The sequence below is a fragment of the Pinus tabuliformis genome, chromosome 9 (assembly GCF_031772625.1).
Source record: "Pinus tabuliformis cultivar Carrire ecotype Pingquan chromosome 9, CPIR1, whole genome shotgun sequence".
In the NCBI taxonomy this organism is placed as follows: domain Eukaryota; kingdom Viridiplantae; phylum Streptophyta; class Pinopsida; order Pinales; family Pinaceae; genus Pinus; species Pinus tabuliformis.
The window spans coordinates 1296736622-1296754860 of NC_142307.1; the positions used below are offsets into that span (position 1 = coordinate 1296736622).

The following is an 18239-nucleotide window of genomic DNA, read 5'->3' on the forward strand; positions in this document are numbered from 1 at the left end:
TTCATAAACAGATCGAGTCTGCAGCTCAAATCGCAATCGATGGTTTGCGGGACTTCAACTGGAACATGGATTAAAAACGACCTTAACCCCTGCAATTGACCGTGATCTAAGGGTCGACTATGAGATCGACGGCTAGGATGGAGTGCGAGACTTCAGCCATGATTAAGAAAGTCTGTACTTTCCTAGCCCCACTCTTCTGATAGCTGTTGCTCTTGTGACTTGTTTCTTTTATGGATTTCGATAAGCTCTTCATCTTACTCTTTGGCTTCTTACTCCTATTTCTTTAATAGATCTACTACGTCATTTTTTATTCAATTGTTGTTTAGTTGTTATTCAATTGTTGTTCAATTGATGTTCAATTGTTGTTCAATTGTTGTTCAATTGACCTCCTACGTCATTTGTTGTTCAACTGACCTCCTACGTCATTTGCTATTCAACTGACCTCCTGCGTCATTTGCTGTTCAATTATTGTTCAATTGACCTCCTGCTATTCAATTGTTGTTCAATTGACCTCCTACTATTCAATTGTTGTTCAATTGACCTCCTGCATCATTTGTTGTTCAATCCACTTGGGTCCTCCATCTCATCATATCATCATATATCAAACTTTCATCACTATGAGCATTATGATCAATGGGCATCAATGGGAAATCATGTATCAAAGAATTTTCCATCACAAACACTACTATATTGACATCAATGACAACCTAGATTAACAATCTCCCCCTTTGCCATTGATGGAAATATTCTTCTTCTCTCCCCCTTTGACATCGATGGCAAAGGAGTGCACAAGGATTCCCCCTATCGAATTGCTTCTGTTCTTTACGAATAGTATATTTTTATGGGTATGTTACTCCCCCTGTCGTGGTGCTCTTCTTTTTACTCAAGATAGAAGGATTGTTGCCTCATCATCAACTAGCACATTATCCCCTCTTCATGTCTCAGAACTTCTTCATAATGCTTTCAATAATGCTTAAAGATGCTCCATTTCAATGCTTCCAAATAGGCTCCAAATAGACATACACCAAATGTTCAAGTCCAAGTTTTTATGCTTCTACAATCCGAATTTTGTTGTCTTCACAGTCAGAATTAAGGAGTCTTTATAGTTTGAATCAGGAGAAGATGCCACTGAAATTGTCATTCTCGCTATCTTTCTTCAAATCAGGATTCCTTCAAAGCATCAAACCATATTTTCTTTCACATGTTCATGTAGTTTCAAGCCAGTACAACAGTTTCGATAACAAATCGAAAGCATCATCATCTAAATCCGGGACTTTGGTTCTGAGATCACAGGGCTCCCATTGAGGAAAAGGATGCCAATAACTGAGTTGTGAAACTCCCGACCAAACTTCTTCAATTAGAGTTTCGAGCAAGCTGAAGATCGCCTGAAGAATATGAAAATCATTTCATCCCACAAAGAGAGGCTCCCTTCTATACAATTCAGCAAAAATGCAGCTAACATTCCACATGTCAATAGAAAGACAGTAGGTATCTTGACCCAAGAGCAGTTCGGGAGATACGTACTAGCGCACCCCTACCCTCTTCGTATAAGCCTTGCCAAATAAATCGGTAGCTATTCCCAGACAAAACCTTGCGATTTTCAGTGACACAAATTCCCCATCGTCCATCTCTATCCATATAGCTTTAGGATTCAGGCTTCTGTGCATGATTCCATAGTCGTGTACAAAAGCAACGCCTTTCACAAGCTCGTACATAATTTTCTTGATAACCAGGGGCGGTATTGTGAGTGACCGCATCCGATATCTGTTGATAAATAAAAAAGATTCGACTTCATATCATCAAATACTATATGAAGGTGAAATTGGCTGTGTCGACTCTTTCGGCGTTCCACATCTTGCAACTTGACAATGTTGCAGGCGCTACTGGACAACATCCATAGAATTGATATCTCTCTGATGGAAGTGGGGGGAATTCCTTCTGTAAAATGTGTGTAAGCGACCTTGATAGTCACCTTCTGCCTTGTTTCTGGCATTATGCCCTTATAAATCCTTCCTTCCAGATCTTCCTCTAACAACTGACACCTCATATACTTTGGAATCGTATCAAGATTCATGTTACTACTAAAAAATTGAAACTATAAGCTGATTTTCGCTTCAAACAAAGCCTCTATTACTATCCTTGATTTACCTATTCTCACATTATATCCTTGAGTCAAGACATTCAACTTCTGTAATACCAACAACATAGTTATTAGCCCTATTTCTCTAGCATTGGATGGCCTTCTTTGCTGCTCCAATTTATGTTTAGTGATCAAGTGGAAAACATCTTCAACAATAGTCCAAAGAATGGTTACAAGATCATGTTCTTCAATGTAGTGCTCCCGAGAAATTATCTTTATCAAAGGATGATTGTTAATATAGCTCAACATGGATTTCATAAGGACCCTTTCATGAATAGCTTCTACAATAATGATCAAGAATCAAAAGATCCCCCTAATTGTATGCATGGTCTCTTTTTGGCAGAATCCCATCATCAAACACTCGAAATATCAAGAATATCTTCATCAAGTCAACAACATGTGTTGTTGGCAGGAGGGTTCAGGATATTTTCAGATTGTATTTGCTTTCTTCTCCATGATTGTGTAACTTTCTTTTCTAGCATGGTTCTAGCTTGAGAAGGTGCCCAAATCAAGTTACAAGTACGTGGCATATGACCAATGTTATGACACTTGAAGCATTATATGTTGTTCATGAATAAGAATTCATGACTTCTTTTTGCGAAATTGCTGCTTGGAGATTGATGGGGATCATTAGAAGCCCTACAATCTTTTGCCATGTGTCCAAAGTTTGTACAAGAATAACAATAACCAAGAAATAAACTTTGGTTCCTGGGAGATGGAGATTTCCTTGATGTACTTATGACGCCTTTCTGCCCTGAGATCCTTTGATGATAATTATTGCTTCTCGCATCCTTGACAACATTTGCATTTCTTCTTGGAACAAGAATTCCTTCATTATCGCCTTGACTCTTATCTTTACCTTTGCTGAAACTGGGAGCATCAACATTTCTTTCTGACTTCCTCATATCCTTGTTGTTTGAAGCATTATCATTCTTGCTTGAGGATTCACTTGCATACCCGAGACCTGATTTATCAAATGGACAACTTTGATGGCTGAGCATGTCATCCAAGGCTTGAGATCTCTTCAAGGTTTTTCCCATCCCTTCAACCTTTTTCCTGATGGAGACAATCTCTTCTTCCAATTTTTCGCAATCATTATTCTTCTTAGGAAGTTGTTTATCAATCTCTTCCTTAATACGTATTGCTTCATTTGCTTCTAATTTAAGGGAGATGATATCTGAATTCATTTTGAAGATTTCTTCATTTTCCTTTGCTAGAATACTCTCCTTTTCTTCCTTGATCCTTGTAGCTTTACATGTTTCGGCCTTGAGAAGGTTGATGTTAGATTTTAATTTGAATATTTCTCCATCCTTTTCTTTTAGTTGACATATCATGGTGTTTCTCTCCTTTTCTGCTTCATCAACCTATCCTTCTATGATTGCCAATGCGTCCATTGTCTTCTCAGCTCCTTGTGCTAACTTTCTTGCTTCTTGTAGTTGATATTTAAGAGAGGAGACCTCTACCTTGTACTGACCAATCTCTTCTTCAAGTTTGTTCAAGCTCTTTGCCTTAGTTCAATTTGACTTGACAAGGTATCTTCCCGTTTCTTTGCTTTATCCAATTGATTTGTCATGGATATGACTTCTTCATGATGCTTTCTTTTGCTTTGATGAAATTCCTTCTTAAGCTTAGCAATCTCTTCATCCCTTTCTTGTACTTGAAGCTTGACAAGGTCAACTTTCTTCCTTGTTTGGTCTTGGTCACCAGCTAGTGCTTTCTTATTAAGTTCCTCATTTTCCTTTTTCAAATTGATAATCTCTTCCATGGTAGCCATAATTTTAGTGAGGAGATATTCTACAAAGTATTTTTCATTCTCTTCATTTTCTAGATCTTCTTTAGCCTTGATGTCATCAATCTTATCTTCAGCTTCCTTGACGGGCTCTGAATTTTCTTCTTGTTTTCCATCATTTTCTTGACTAGAGATCATTGTCAATGCTCCTTTTGAGTGAAGATCATGAAGTTTGCCCCATATACCCTTCGTTGATAAACATTTTCCTAAATTGTTCATTATAGAATCTGGTAGCCCATTCAAGATTGCCTTCATCACTTTTGCATTATACTCCTTGGATTCTCCATTCATCATGTTATCAGTAATTATTGATTCCCATACTTCAATGCCTTGAGTCTTTAAGAAATTCCTCATTCTTGCTTCCCATATATCAAAGTTTTCATTGAACCATGGAGCCTTCACAAATTGATTGACTTCTATTTCTGTGGTAGAGGGAGATACATCTTTAGAAGGATTGGAGACTTTCTTCCTTAGATTCACCATTTGTGTTCTAATGATCAACCTTCAAGCTGTTAGGATTTTGAGTGAAGGTCTTGGCTCTGATACCAATTGTTGGAAATACTTGGGGTGGTGGGGGGAATCAATATTCCTTTTCAATTGTTATTTTTACCACTTAAATCATTTATATTTAGAACACAAAATGAACAATAGGAATAAATGCTTTTATTAATATAATCTTTATAATAGATCAGGTACAATATATATAAAGCTCCAATATGTTTCCAAGCACCAACTTGGTCTTTTGTGAGGCTCCAACCTCTAGGGCACCAACCCTATCTTCTCAAGGCACCAACCTTATGTTTAGGAGCACCAACTCCAAGGACACCAATCCTTCTGATTTAGAGGCACCAACCCCAAGGGCTCCAACCCTATCTTGTCAAGGCACCAACCTTGTTTGTTGGAGCCTCCAACCTTCAGAGCACCAACCCTCTTGACTCCAACCCACTACTATATTTTGTCTAGATATGTTTGATAGTAATTCTCTGCTCCCAAAATCTTCTTCATTGAATTCTGTCAATCTACAACTTCACTATAGTCTCCATGCTACATTATCAATGACAACCTATCTTCATATGAAGGAGTCTTCACAACTCTTCATATTGCCCACACAGAGTCTGCAAAGTTATCTCATGATGATTTCAAATAGCCATCATAATATACAATAGTCTTCACACAACTTCAATGTGTCTACAATGAACTGCACTAATCTCTGCACAAAAACAACTCTCTATTTCAAGCCTCTATTCCCACTGTCACGGTGAATTCTTTAGGAGTGACTGCTTCAAGAGTAACTACTTCAGGAGTGGTTGTTGCAGTTTCATATTGTGCATTCAATTAAAAAACAACCATGTTCATACTCAGATAATCTTCTTAGATCCGCAAAGCATCCTTTCGAATTGTTATCTCAATCACTCTCAAACACAGGTCTGAGCTTTTCAATAAATATCCCAGTCAACAGAATTGGTTCGTCTTTCAGCATCTTCATGTCCTCCTATACCTTCGAATTCCTTCTGTCCTACTGGACCTACGACTTACTTCTATCCTACCAGACTCTCGGCTTCCTTCCGTCCTGCTGGACCTATGACTTACTTCTGTCCTTCTGCTTCCTCCTCTCACTTGATCTTCGGCTTATTTTGTACCTTCATCGTTTGCTAGACCTTTGGCTTCTCGACCTTTCGACTTCTTCTTTCATTCGCTTGATCTTTCGACTTCCTCTGTTCCTTCAAGTTCACGAGTTGTGAACTGTTACCTCTTCTCTATGATAGATGCCCAAGATACGTTACCCATATGGAAGTCCCACATGCCACGTCATCACCTTTAATCACAATCGCAACTTCCAGAGGTCTTCTCATAACATAGTTGATCCCCTATGGCCGATGAAGTGGATGCGATATGATCTTAAGCAGTTGTTAATAAACTCATCGCAATCAACAGTTTGACATCCCTTAGAAGTGATATTACATTAGGATTGTTTTCATAAACAGATCGAGTCCGCAGCACAAATCGCAATTGATGGTTTGTGGGACTTTGACTGGCACATCGATTAAAAACGGCCTTAACCCCCACAGTTGACCATGATCTAAGGGTTGACTATGAGATTGATGGCTAGGATGGAGTGCGGGACTTCAGCGACGATCAAGGAAGTCCGTACTTTCCTACCCCCGCTCTTCCAATAGCTGCTTCTCTTGTGACTTATTTCTTTGATGGCTTTCGATAAACTCTTCATCTTACTCTTTGGCTTCTTGCTCCTGTTGCTTTACTAGATCTACTACGTCATTTGTTGTTCAATTTCTGTTCTATTGTTGTTCAATTGACCTCCTACGTCATTTGCTATTCAATTGACCTCCTGCGTCATGTGTTGTTCAATTACTATTCAATTGTTGTTTAATTGACCTCCTGTTGTTCAATTGTTGTTCAGTTGCTGTTCAATTGATCTCTTGTTGTTCAATTGCTGTTCAAATGACCTCCTGCATCATTTGCTATTCAATTGACCTCTTGTTGTTCAATCCACTTGGGTCCTCCATCTCATCATATCATCATATATCAAACTTTCATCACTATGAGCTTTATGATCAATGGGCATCAATGGGCAATCATGTATCAAAGAATTTGCCATCACAAACACTGCTATATTGACATCAATGACAACCTAGATTAACAACGGGAAATAAATAATTTTTTAGTGACTTGGAGGAGAAGGACCTCCAGATGCACATCGAGATGGAAGATGATGAAAGGTATAATGCAAACGGTATCAATACAATTACTTTTCAAAGGGAGGATGGTTCTCCTCTTACATTAAAAGATGTCATGTATGTTCTAGGTCTAAATAAGAATTTATTTTGCGTTGCTATGTTGGAAGAACGTGGTTATGATGTCATATTTAGCAAAGGAAAGGATTTCTTTAGACATATCGCGACGGGACAAGTGAACTAAATTAGGGTTCGAGTGAAGAACCTATACAAATTGGATGTAGAAGATTGTGTTTCTTTGAGCATGAAAGCATAGAAGGTGCAAAGCCAAGACATCGGTGAATTATGGCATAGGAGACTTGGCCATTTTCACCATGGAGCTTTGAAGATCATGCAACATATTTCTACAGGACTTCCCAAGGGTGCACTAGAGAAGCAAGATACATGCAAAGGGTGTACACTGGGGAAGTACATCAAAGCCACCTTTCATGATAAGGACAGTAGAGCACAAGCACATGTATTATGTTATATTTGTAGATGATTTCTCATATAAGTGCTATATTTTCTTCATGCAGAAGAAAGACCAGACATTCTCCAAATTTTGTGAATTTAAAGCACTTGTTGAGAAAGACACTCGCAGGAAAGTGAAGGCTCTTAGGAGCAATAACGGTAGTGAATATGTGTTGAATGAGTTCTATAAATTATGTGCGATAGAAGGCATTCGACGGGAGTTAATAGCACCCATAACCCACAACATAATGAGGTGGTTGAGAGGAAGAACACAAGTATTATGGGAGATGCATGGGAGATGTTGAATGATCAGGGCCTACTGTTGCACTTGTGGGCTAAAGCATGCAACACAAACGTATATGTGCAGAACAAGAGTTCTCATCGGATTCTCAAGATGAGTACACCAAAAGAAGAATTTTCAAGGAAGAAACCAGATTTGTCACACTTTAGGATCTTGGGTTCATCATTTTACTTTCATGTTTCCAAGGATGCAAGGAAAAATCTAGAGTCAATAGTTGATTTGGGCATATTTGTAGGGTACATTGATACACCTCACAAATATCGGGTGTACCTGCCATCTCACAGGATGATAGTTGCTCGTAGAGATGTGAAGTCGATGAAGAGAAGGCCATGAAATGTTCCCTTGAGAGGGATCTTCAATTGCATGTAGATGAGGAGCTTTTGGCTCCAAAGGAATAACCTCAAGATGTTGTGGAGAAGCCACCAGCAGAGGAGCAGAGAGTGGAAGCACCCACTCATGCAGAGACATCCAGAGATGGAAAGAATCGCACCAAGGAAGATGACAAATTATTGCATGATGCTAGAGAGAATGTGGGAGCAGCCATATCACAGTGCATGTGGAGGAGGTCACCAAATCGATACACTGGGTACATGGCTTTGATGAGTGAGCTAGTTGAGACATAACCATCCTCATTCAAGGAAGCAATGTAGAAGCCAGTATGGGTTGATGCCATGGTAGAGGAATATGATTCCATAGTTAGAAACAGTGTTTGGGAAGTTGTCCCAAGACCAGAGAACAAGTTAGTGGTAGGTTCAAGGTGGATCTACAAGGTGAAGCAAGCAACATACAGAAGCATCGAGAAACACAAGGCCAGATTTGTGGCCAAGGGGTTCTCTTAGGTGGAGGGAATTGATTACAAGGAGACCTTTGCTCCAGTAGCAAGGTACTCTTCTATCATATCAATTCTAACACTTGCAATGCAGATGGGATGGAAGATACATCAATTGGATGTGAAGAAAACATTCCTCAATGGATTGATTTAGGAGGAGGCGTACATTAAGCAGCCAGAAGGATTTGAGACCTTCAACAGAGTTGCATGTGTGCAGACTCAAGCGAGCATTGTATGGATTGAAACAAGCACCCCATGCTTGGTACACTAGGATCGACAACTATTTCACCAGGTTGGGCTTCACCAAAAGTGAAGCAGATGCAAACCTTTACCATATTGTTGTTGAAGGTAAATTATTGATTATAGTATTATATGTCGATGATTTAATTTTAATTGGTGATGAGAAGTTGATCAAGTCTTGCAAAGAGGATCTTGCAAGAGAATTTGAGATGAAGGACATGGGACTCATGAATTATTTCCTCGGTTTGGAAGTATGGCAAGGAGATGGGGAACTGTTTGTCTCTGAGGGAAAGTATGCCAACGAGATACTAGAGAATTTCTGCATGGAGAGTAGGAAATCGATGGACACTCCTCTAGCATGCAATTGGAGGAAAGAGGATGCCACTTTAGGTGAGGAGGTAGAGGCCACTATTTACAGGTAGCTTGTGGGTTCACTTATGTATTTGGTGAACAAACGACCAAACATTTGTTATGCAGTTAACCAGCTTAGTCAAGTAACGGTTAAGCTAACCAAACTGTATTGGAAGGAAGCCAAACATGTGTTGAGATACCTCATAGGCACTACTCAATATGGTCTTTGGTACAGATGGACAAAGGGAGTGAAACTGCAAGGGTTCATAGATGTATATTAGGTGGGTAGTCCATTAGGTCAAAATAGCACTTCAGGAGGAGTCTTCAATATTGGGTCAACAACAGTTTCTTAGTACAAAAGGAAGTAGAAATTAGTTGCACTCAGTTCAACAAATGTGTACAAATTCCTTGTAGATTCAAACTGCAAATTGTAATATGTTAAAACAATTGACTTGAATCTACTCTACTCATCAGCGGAAACAATAAACGATTAATGAAATCACGAAGCATACAAAAGAGAATTCAATCACACAACACAATGATTTTCTGGGGAAAGCCACAGCAAAAAACCCCTGCTATCTGTATAATGCATTAATTAGAAAATATGAGAAGATTACAATGTTTTTCTCAAGCTCGAGTAACCTTTGCACTATCTCTATCTATCTCACTGCTTCCTATACAAGCCTTGGCCAATACTTAGCCAATTTCTCACTTTTCCAAGTCCCTATTTCCTTACTTTGTTCAATGAGGAATTAGGCCTCTATTTAATAGGAATTTTCCTGCATTGGATTGCGCAGTTCCTTTAGGCTCTTCCTCTGACTACATGCACCATCTGTACACTTTGGATAATTATAAAACTGATAGTACATTGTCCCTGAACTCCAATCTCAACTGGGTCTTTCTTAGATATGCATGAATGAGTTATTTATGAGTGAAACTTCAGTTTACTGGTTGATCACTTCAGGCAGCACCACACTGCACTTCAGGCAACACCACGTTGTACTTCAAGCAACACCACATTGCACTTCAGGAAACACCACACTTGAATGTGAGCAACACCACACTACTAGACCTCCCACTAGTTCCTCCATTAGTTGGAACTAGTTTGACTAACTTTAACTGAGTTAGACTAAATTAATCAATTACATCTCCAAAGAAACTCAACCAGGGCCCCTATAAAGTAGGAGACACTTTACATGACTCAAGTTAGACCCTCAACTCGAATTAACATAACCAACTAAGTCAAATTAACTTAGTTAACTCGTACAAGTTGTCTTGTGATGTGTAATTACAATTTTTCTCCTAATTTAATTCAAAGGAAAATTAAATTAGGATTTTCTTGTTGTCATTTTCAACAAGAAGCAAGTACATGGCTACTAGTCAAGCAGCTTGTGAAGCTACATGGATGAGGAAGATTCTTGTTGGATTATTTGGTCAAATGATGGATCCTACTCTGATTTAATGTGACAAACATAGTTGTATCAAACTCTCTGAAAATCCAAATTTTCATGATGTATCCAAGCATATCGACATTCGACATCACCATCTACGAGATTGTGTGCAGAGGCAGAGGCAGATCATGTTGTTGTAATGCATTCCCATAGAGGAACAAGATGAAAATATTTTGACAAACACATTGTCAAGAGGAAAATTCAAGTTCCATAGAGACAGGATTGGGGTATCTGATAATCCCTTTCTTGTTGAGAGGGAGTGTTGAAAATGGCAACAAGAAAATCTTGATTTAATTTTCCCTTGAATTAAATTAGGAGAAAATTGTAATTCCACATCACAAGACAACGAGAATGAGTTAACTAAGTTAATTTCACTTAGTTGGCTTAGTTAATTCGAGTTGAGGGCCTAACTTGAGTCATGTAGAGTGGTTCCTAAATTTTAGGAGCCTAGGTTGAGTTTAATTTGAGTTGTAATAATTTAATTCAGTTAAACTGAGTTAAAGTCAGTTAAACTAGTTCCAATTGTTGGAGGAACTAGTAGGAGGTCTAGTAGTGGGGTGCAACTTCAATGTTCAACCAGTTAACTGATAAATCAACCATAATTAACTCATGCATGCATGAAATTCAAGTTACCCAGTTGAGATTGGAGTTCAAGGGTAGTGTACTATCAATTGTATAATTTTCCGAGTTGTACAAGTGGTGCATGTAGTCAGAGAAGGACCTATAGAGATTGCACAATTCTAATTGGGAATTTCCCTAATTAATAGGGGGCTAATTCCCAAGGAAACAATGCAAAGAAATAGGAGCTTGGCAAACAACAAAATTGACAAAGTATTGGCCAGAATCAGTGTCTGAGGCAGTGAGATAGATTATACTTGTGCAAAGATTGTTCAGGCTTGAACAAGCATTGCATTTCTTCTCTTTTTTCTTACTAATGCAATACAAATAGGAAGGGGTTTTGAGCAGTTGCTTTCCCCTTAAATAAATATCTGAGCATATGTGATTTATTGATTGATTAATTGTTTCCGTTGATGAGTAGAGTATATTCAAGTCTTTTGTTTTAGCATATTACATAAGCAATTTGAATCTACAAGGAATTTCAACAGAAAAGATAAAGGGACTCATAAGCAACATCAAGAAGTAGATCTAGAATTTCATGAACAATATCAATAAGAAGACTCAAGGATTTTCCGTGATCATCCTTGTCGATCTATAGAAGAAAGCAAAAAGTCACGAGAAATCATCAAGTGAGAGCACATACTAGAACCTGAGATCAAGGAATTTCTTCTGTGTCTGTCACCAAATCCTTTATGCATTCAAGAGAGCAATAAACAAGCCATAAAAGATCTTCTTGGCATGATAAAGGAGCATATGCCAACAATTGCTAGTGAACGAGAGGGCCAAGGATTCTTAGATCACATTGAAGCTTGGTCCCAAATGCTTGTCAGCACACAACGTTCCTCCATCATCCAACATTTCCTGACATCAGATCAACCAAAGTAGTTGAATCCTCATATTTTGGTCTTTGTTAAAGCATATCTTCCAAATTTGAATATGAATTCATTTGAAATTATGTCACATATGTGGCTTCATTGGAAATATTCCTACACTTGAGAAGATGCTTCCTATTACGAGTAGAGTAGGATACTATAAATGATTCAATAAACAAAATAGTAAAGATAAAAATAAGTCTAACTATGAAACCGGAACACTGACATAGTGAAATAAGGGCTTTGTTGAAAATTTGATTTACTAGCTAGCAAAGTTCTCAATAATCTATGCATAATGTTGTTGGTCCTCTAAAATTATTCAAATTTTTATATATTTGCTCGTGTTAGCTCATGTGGGATGCATTAATGCCCTCCTGCTAATGAGTCTTGACCCATCAACCTCATCACATTATTTGGGATCAAGGCTAGAGACTTCTTTTAATAACTTGAGGCTTGCATACATCAATGGTAGGTTCTCTCACTAACGACAATGGGAATACATCAATGTCCCCTAATTGTCAGATCTTGCAGGTGACTCGACTTCAACTCCTTTATTTGTACCTAGAAAGATGTACTAAAGTAAGTTGACACTCATTGACATCACTTGTAAGTCGTCTTGCATTGGTTAATGAAATACATCAAAGGTCGATAATCCAATGATCTCTTTCCATGCTTGACTTCGACACGTTCATTCACATGGCAAGAGTTGTACCATGGGTTCAGTTTTGATGAAGATTTTGTGAAGAACTCAACATAAATTGCAACCTTTCATTTTTGCAAATAAGAAGGTAGACTGATTGTGGGACAACCAGGGTAGTAGTAAGTTTAGCCTCCATCCTCTTTGAAGCTTCAACATCCATGTTTAGGTGTTGTTACTCTATCATTTCCAGGTGTTGTTACTCTGCAGGTTCTATTACTCCACTTGCGTTGATACTCTAATGCTTCATGAAGCTGTTACTCCATCATTTCCATGAGGACTAGCAATGTGCATGTTCAGATCTACCTTGCATATTAAAGATTCATCAACAGTCTTCATCATTTTGGTCACAAGTTCAATACAACATTCAACCTCACACAATCAGTAGTCATTGGCCTTTCAACACAACAGTTGAGATACATCAACGCTTTGTTTTAGATCATCTCAATAGCATATCCTTCTCAGGTTCAGTTTCCCTTCATCAACATGCCTGGAGACATCACAATGTTGAGGTAAAACCTGAAGTAAAATCAAACTCGAAACTTTTATATTTGTTGAATATTTACAGAGTAATGATAAAAGACTATTGTAACCATGTCATTCTATTTTGTTTCATCTTGTCTCTACCTTTCAAATCTGTTTCAGTCCTCATCCCATCATTCCTTTGATCCATTGGTTTGCATCACTCAGCTAGTACTGGGATTCAACTCTTTCTCAGCATTTGCATGAGTCTTGAGATTTGCAACCTTTATTTTAGTCCCCATTGCCCAATAATGATTCTTTTCACTGTGTCCTGCCATCTGTAATTAGAAATCATTGGATTTGATCTTTGAATGGTGAAATGGTGGTGTCCATGCATGGCTAAAACTCGAAGGGAATCTCATCAGGATTTTGTCTTTGAGGAGAATTGTCCGGATGGCTAACAATTTCCTGCAGGAAAGGCTTTGGAAGTTAGTTGCAGCTGCTACAGTAAGTTGTTGAGTAGCTCAAGAGAGATGTCATGAAGACTTTTCTTTGGGCAAGGGACCTGTACCATAGGCAAAAAGAAAAAATTCTCATACAATCGCAATTGTTAGTATGAAGTTTTGGCAGACAGAGGATACATTCTCAGGTTGGGGTAACGTTGCTCCCTTGCAGCAGGGTGGTGGTCCATTGCTGTCACAAAAGGGACCGGACGGTGATGAAGTTGTTCGAATGCAGGTTAATGAACCTGTGACTATAAAGGCATGGACCAAGAATCTGGAGTTGAGAAGTCCTGTGGTATATCACTATTTCAGCATTATGGCATTCAATTTCTAAAGCATATAAAAGGCAACGATTATGCAGTTCGAGAAGCTTCTTCTACTCCCGAGAGATTATTGGAAGTTGGCATTTTAGAGCCAGCTTGGGAACAATGATTTCCATGGGAAATTTTATTCTATATAACTCCATATGGGGCAATGCAAACAAAACTGATGTTTCAAGTAGTGATACCAGCTCCCTAAAAGAGGGCTTCAATATATTGTTTGATGGCTTCAATATCTGCAAATGGGCTATTTTTTTGGACTTTTTGGAAAAAAATATTCATCAATTTGGTTAAAAATTCGCCTATTTTTTACATATATATGATTAAATGAATGATATTCACTAAAAAAATTACCAATTTTAATAGAAATTACACGTTTTTTTTATTGAATATTGGCCTACATGAACTCTCAAATCAGAATAATTGCCTACAATACTAACAGAATAATTGCCTATAATACTATATATATATATGAAAAATATTAAATCTTTAATAATACACTGATGAAGCTTGTGGAAATCATTAGCTTTTTGATGCAGCAAGATATGTCATCCCGAGGAAAGTGGAGAATGTGAAATGGTCTTGCCTTGTGGTAAAACCCAGTTGTAAAATAACCTCTGAAAAAGTTCTTTGCTTCCCTTAATTCTCCTCTGCCAAGATGAAATAATGTAAATCTATGTTCTTCGGAAGTCGTAGAAGTCAAATGTCTGGGGATAGGGATTTCAAAGATTTAGTTATGCTTGTAGAGGATTCTGGCATGCATCAGCCTATGATATAATTGTTCCTCTGTTTCAACCAAGAGATATTATTTTAAATCCTTTGCAAGCGAGGAAATTTTCATGATATACAGGTTTTATTCTACAGTACAACAAAGTATCTTTTCTATTGACTCTACTGAAGAGTTCGAGCTGTTTGAGAAGCCAAAGTCAAATCCAAAGAAAAAAAGCTACATGCTTTAAATGTGGAATCTGAGGCCTCTCCCAAACTGGAGCAGAACTTCGTCTATGGCGGGAAAGATTCAGTTTGACTTTCTAGTTCCCGATAATCTGCAAAAGGACCACCCAGTTCTGCCTGAGGAAAAACCTTCTGAATTTCCAGCCTTGGACAGTTTGGAACAGCTACCCTGTCCATTTGTTCAGGATCTATCTGCTCCTGAAGAAGTAAGCCTTATACAAAAGCAGTCTTCCCAAGGTGCTTTGCTTAAATCACCGACAGATAAAATTGGGGCTGAAATCTATCAAGATGATCAGAAAAATGAAGATATTTGTGCAGTAGTTGGAATACAAGTAAATGATCATCCAATTCATAGGGATGAGATTTGATGAAATTATCGGGGAATCATACTTACATTGCATGGAAGAACAGGTAACTGTGAAGAGAATGTGGAAGTAGATGAAGAAGACGAAGAAACCCTTCAATTATTCCATATCCTGCCAATTTATCTAAGGAAGAATCTCTTCATTAACTTTTAGCTGCTCCGTAAAATGAAAAAGAAATGTCAGCATATTGGTATGAAAATGAAGAGATACAAAAGCCGTACGTGATCGATATCTCAACACCTAATTCTTTAGTAGATAGAATGTTGAGAAAAGGCAGCATGTTAAAAATTGTAATTCAAAGTGGGAAATTTGCTACCATACAATGGAAATAAAGCTACACTGCTACAGTCATGCCTGATTATGGAGTCTAGCTCTTATAGGACTGACAACATTATCCAGATCCTCTGGCAATGATGGCATTATCATCCAGTATGGCTGCGATTTGGTTCAAGTGAGTGATCTTTCTGAAACTATATCTCTGATGTTTTGGTTTTTTTAGAATTAAGGTTCAAAGCACCCCATTGCATACCATTATCAAAGTGGCTTTCAATGCCCCGACGAAAGAATAATTTGGATGATATCAATAACTAAACAGAAATCGTAGCAGAGATTGCAAGTGACTCCAATTGTGCAAAGCGCGGTAATCAGTACTGAACAAGAAAAAGTAGGATAAAACAACAAAATTAGAAATCCCTTGTTTTAACTACAGAGGATATTTCTATTGCATTGCGAGAGTATAGTGTCAACATGAAACGACAAGAGTACTTTGCTGACAACCCTTTCGTAGGAACAAACCCGAATTCAAAAGATGAATGATGATTGATTTTCTCAAGAATTGTACAAATTCTTATGTTTGTTTCTGGATTTGTATACGATTACAAAAGTTCTGGTTTTAGGGGCAAATTTAATGAAATTGTGATTGAGCATGATATCCCAGCCTTAACCCAGATTGAATTTGGGATAAATTTTGCATAGTATATGTAGAGGAACCTGAGTAATATTCATTTTTCTTCTGATCCCCTGACGAAAACGCCTTCCTCTTGGCCAGATGTAGCAAAATATCCACTCTTAATCAGCTAGAAAAGTTTCCAATTCACACGTATGTAATGAAAAGGATGTTAAAGAGAAATTCAGCGAGTCCAAAAGAGGTAGGAGTACTTAAAAGTTTAGTGACCAAAAGAGCGAAGCATTTGGTGGAGAAGTTTCTTTTGAATGCTCAAGAATGTGATCCGACACCTGACCCCCTAAAGAAAGCACTTCTTGTTGCTAGCTTGTCTGCCAGGCAAATTTTAGGGACAGATGGTGAGATTCTGCAAAGGCTTGGACCTACTTCAGCAGAAACAAATGCTCTGGATAATGATTTTTTCAAAGCTATTTCACATGTGCAGAAGCCACGGCATTTTGAACTGAAAAATGTTTATACTTACTTGTATTCTGATAGATGTTTTCCAAGTATATGCCATCGTGTATTACAACAGAAGTTTCGGATGTTATTGATTGACTCACTTCTGGAAAATTGTGCCAGAATTATTCTTGAGCCAGTCATGAGGTGTATAATTATGATCAATAGGTCAGGTGAAGATAAAAGTTGGAAGAGTGGAATCAAGTATAGATATTAACATATGGAGACCTAGGAGGACATGCTTATGGAAAAATAGGGCGTTTTACAGCAGAGGTAACGTTACTATTTTCTCAGTTTGGAAGGAGTGTGCCCTATTTGGTTTTTATTTGTCTTCATTGTTCACAGGATCAAGTGACAGAAGATCATTTTTCAATTTTTTATTTTGGTTCCTATGGAAACCGCCCCTTGCCCACTTTAGTATTCAAGCAGATTTTTGCAGTGTTTTGGTTATGGCAATTGTCATCAAGGATGATTATTCCTCATTTCAAGAGTTTGGTTCAGGTACATATGGACTCGTTTCAGATATTGCTCTCAAGAAGATAAAATCGAGTTGTTTTACAGGTCAGAGCTAGAATGAATGAGAGCAGACTTTTGGAGAGAGGCAGATATTTTAGGTTAATTGCACCATCCCAATGTTGTGGCTTTCTATGGGACAGTTGTAGATGGACTAGAAGGGACTCTGGCAACTGTCACATAGTATATGGTGAATGCATCTCTCAAGAAAGTTCTAAACAAGAAGGACAAAGACCTTCCAGTTCAGAAATGCCAATGGGTGCAGCAATGAATTTAAAATAGCGGTGCCAGTATGCTAACTGAGTATGCAAGCCAAACCTCTCCATACAATCGATACAGCCTGCAGTGACAGCATGGAACTTATTCAAATTAGAAGGTGATCAGGGTAGAACTCATGTGACATGCACAAACAGAAAAAAAGGGCAGCACAACAAGTGTAGTAGAAGAGACTGATGGCAGCACTAGGGCTGATAATGCAAACACTAATGTAAAACAACAAGCTCCTGCTGATAATGGTAAGGGAAATTTAACGATGGTAGCAGTAATCTTTGCCAGGGGTAGAATGGCAAATGGAAAGGGTGCCATTACGGTTCTATTGATATGTTTACCTTGTCTACCTTGTTTGCATGAGCACATGAAAAGTCCAGGCATGGGGAGATGTCAAGTTGTCAAATTGTCATTTTTTTCACCATTCAAAACACCCATTTTCATCATTTTATCTCACTTCTTTGTCTATTTATTACCATTTTTAATGCATTTCTTCGTAAATATGTCACAATAAGCTTACAAATATCAACATAGTTAATAAATATCAACATAGTTAATTATCATTATTTTCCTTTATTTTTGATGAATTGTAAAGGATTGTTGTTGGTTTTATTTATGATGGTTTGCCTAGCTTGGTTCTTGTAGATTATATGTAGTTCTTGTAACCTGCCTCCGTAGTTGGCATATCAATGTAGCTCCTGGAGAAATTCCACAAGAAGGGTTTTGTTCCTGGGGACGTTGACATGGATTTATGTTGCCTAATTCATACCTAGGTCAACTCCACAAGGCTCCAACTCATGATTTACAGTTCAAACAACTTGTGCCAAGCAGAATCAAGTAACAATATTCAGGCACAATTTCTGGAGAAATGAAGATCAATCTAGAAAATATGTGACATGGGTTTTGTCTAGAATATCCCCAATTAGAAGAATCACTAGTGGTTTCTCCAAAACGTTCATGGA

General features: G+C 38.0%; 2 pseudogenes; both read left to right on the forward strand.

The window, feature by feature from the left end:
• The first annotated feature begins 14615 nt into the window (after positions 1-14615).
• On the forward strand, positions 14616-15453 carry LOC149153306 (uncharacterized; annotated as a pseudogene).
• Positions 15454-15508: 55 nt separating this feature from the next.
• Positions 15509-15911, forward strand: LOC149153307 (transcription initiation factor TFIID subunit 10 pseudogene; annotated as a pseudogene).
• The last annotated feature ends 2328 nt before the right edge of the window (positions 15912-18239 follow it).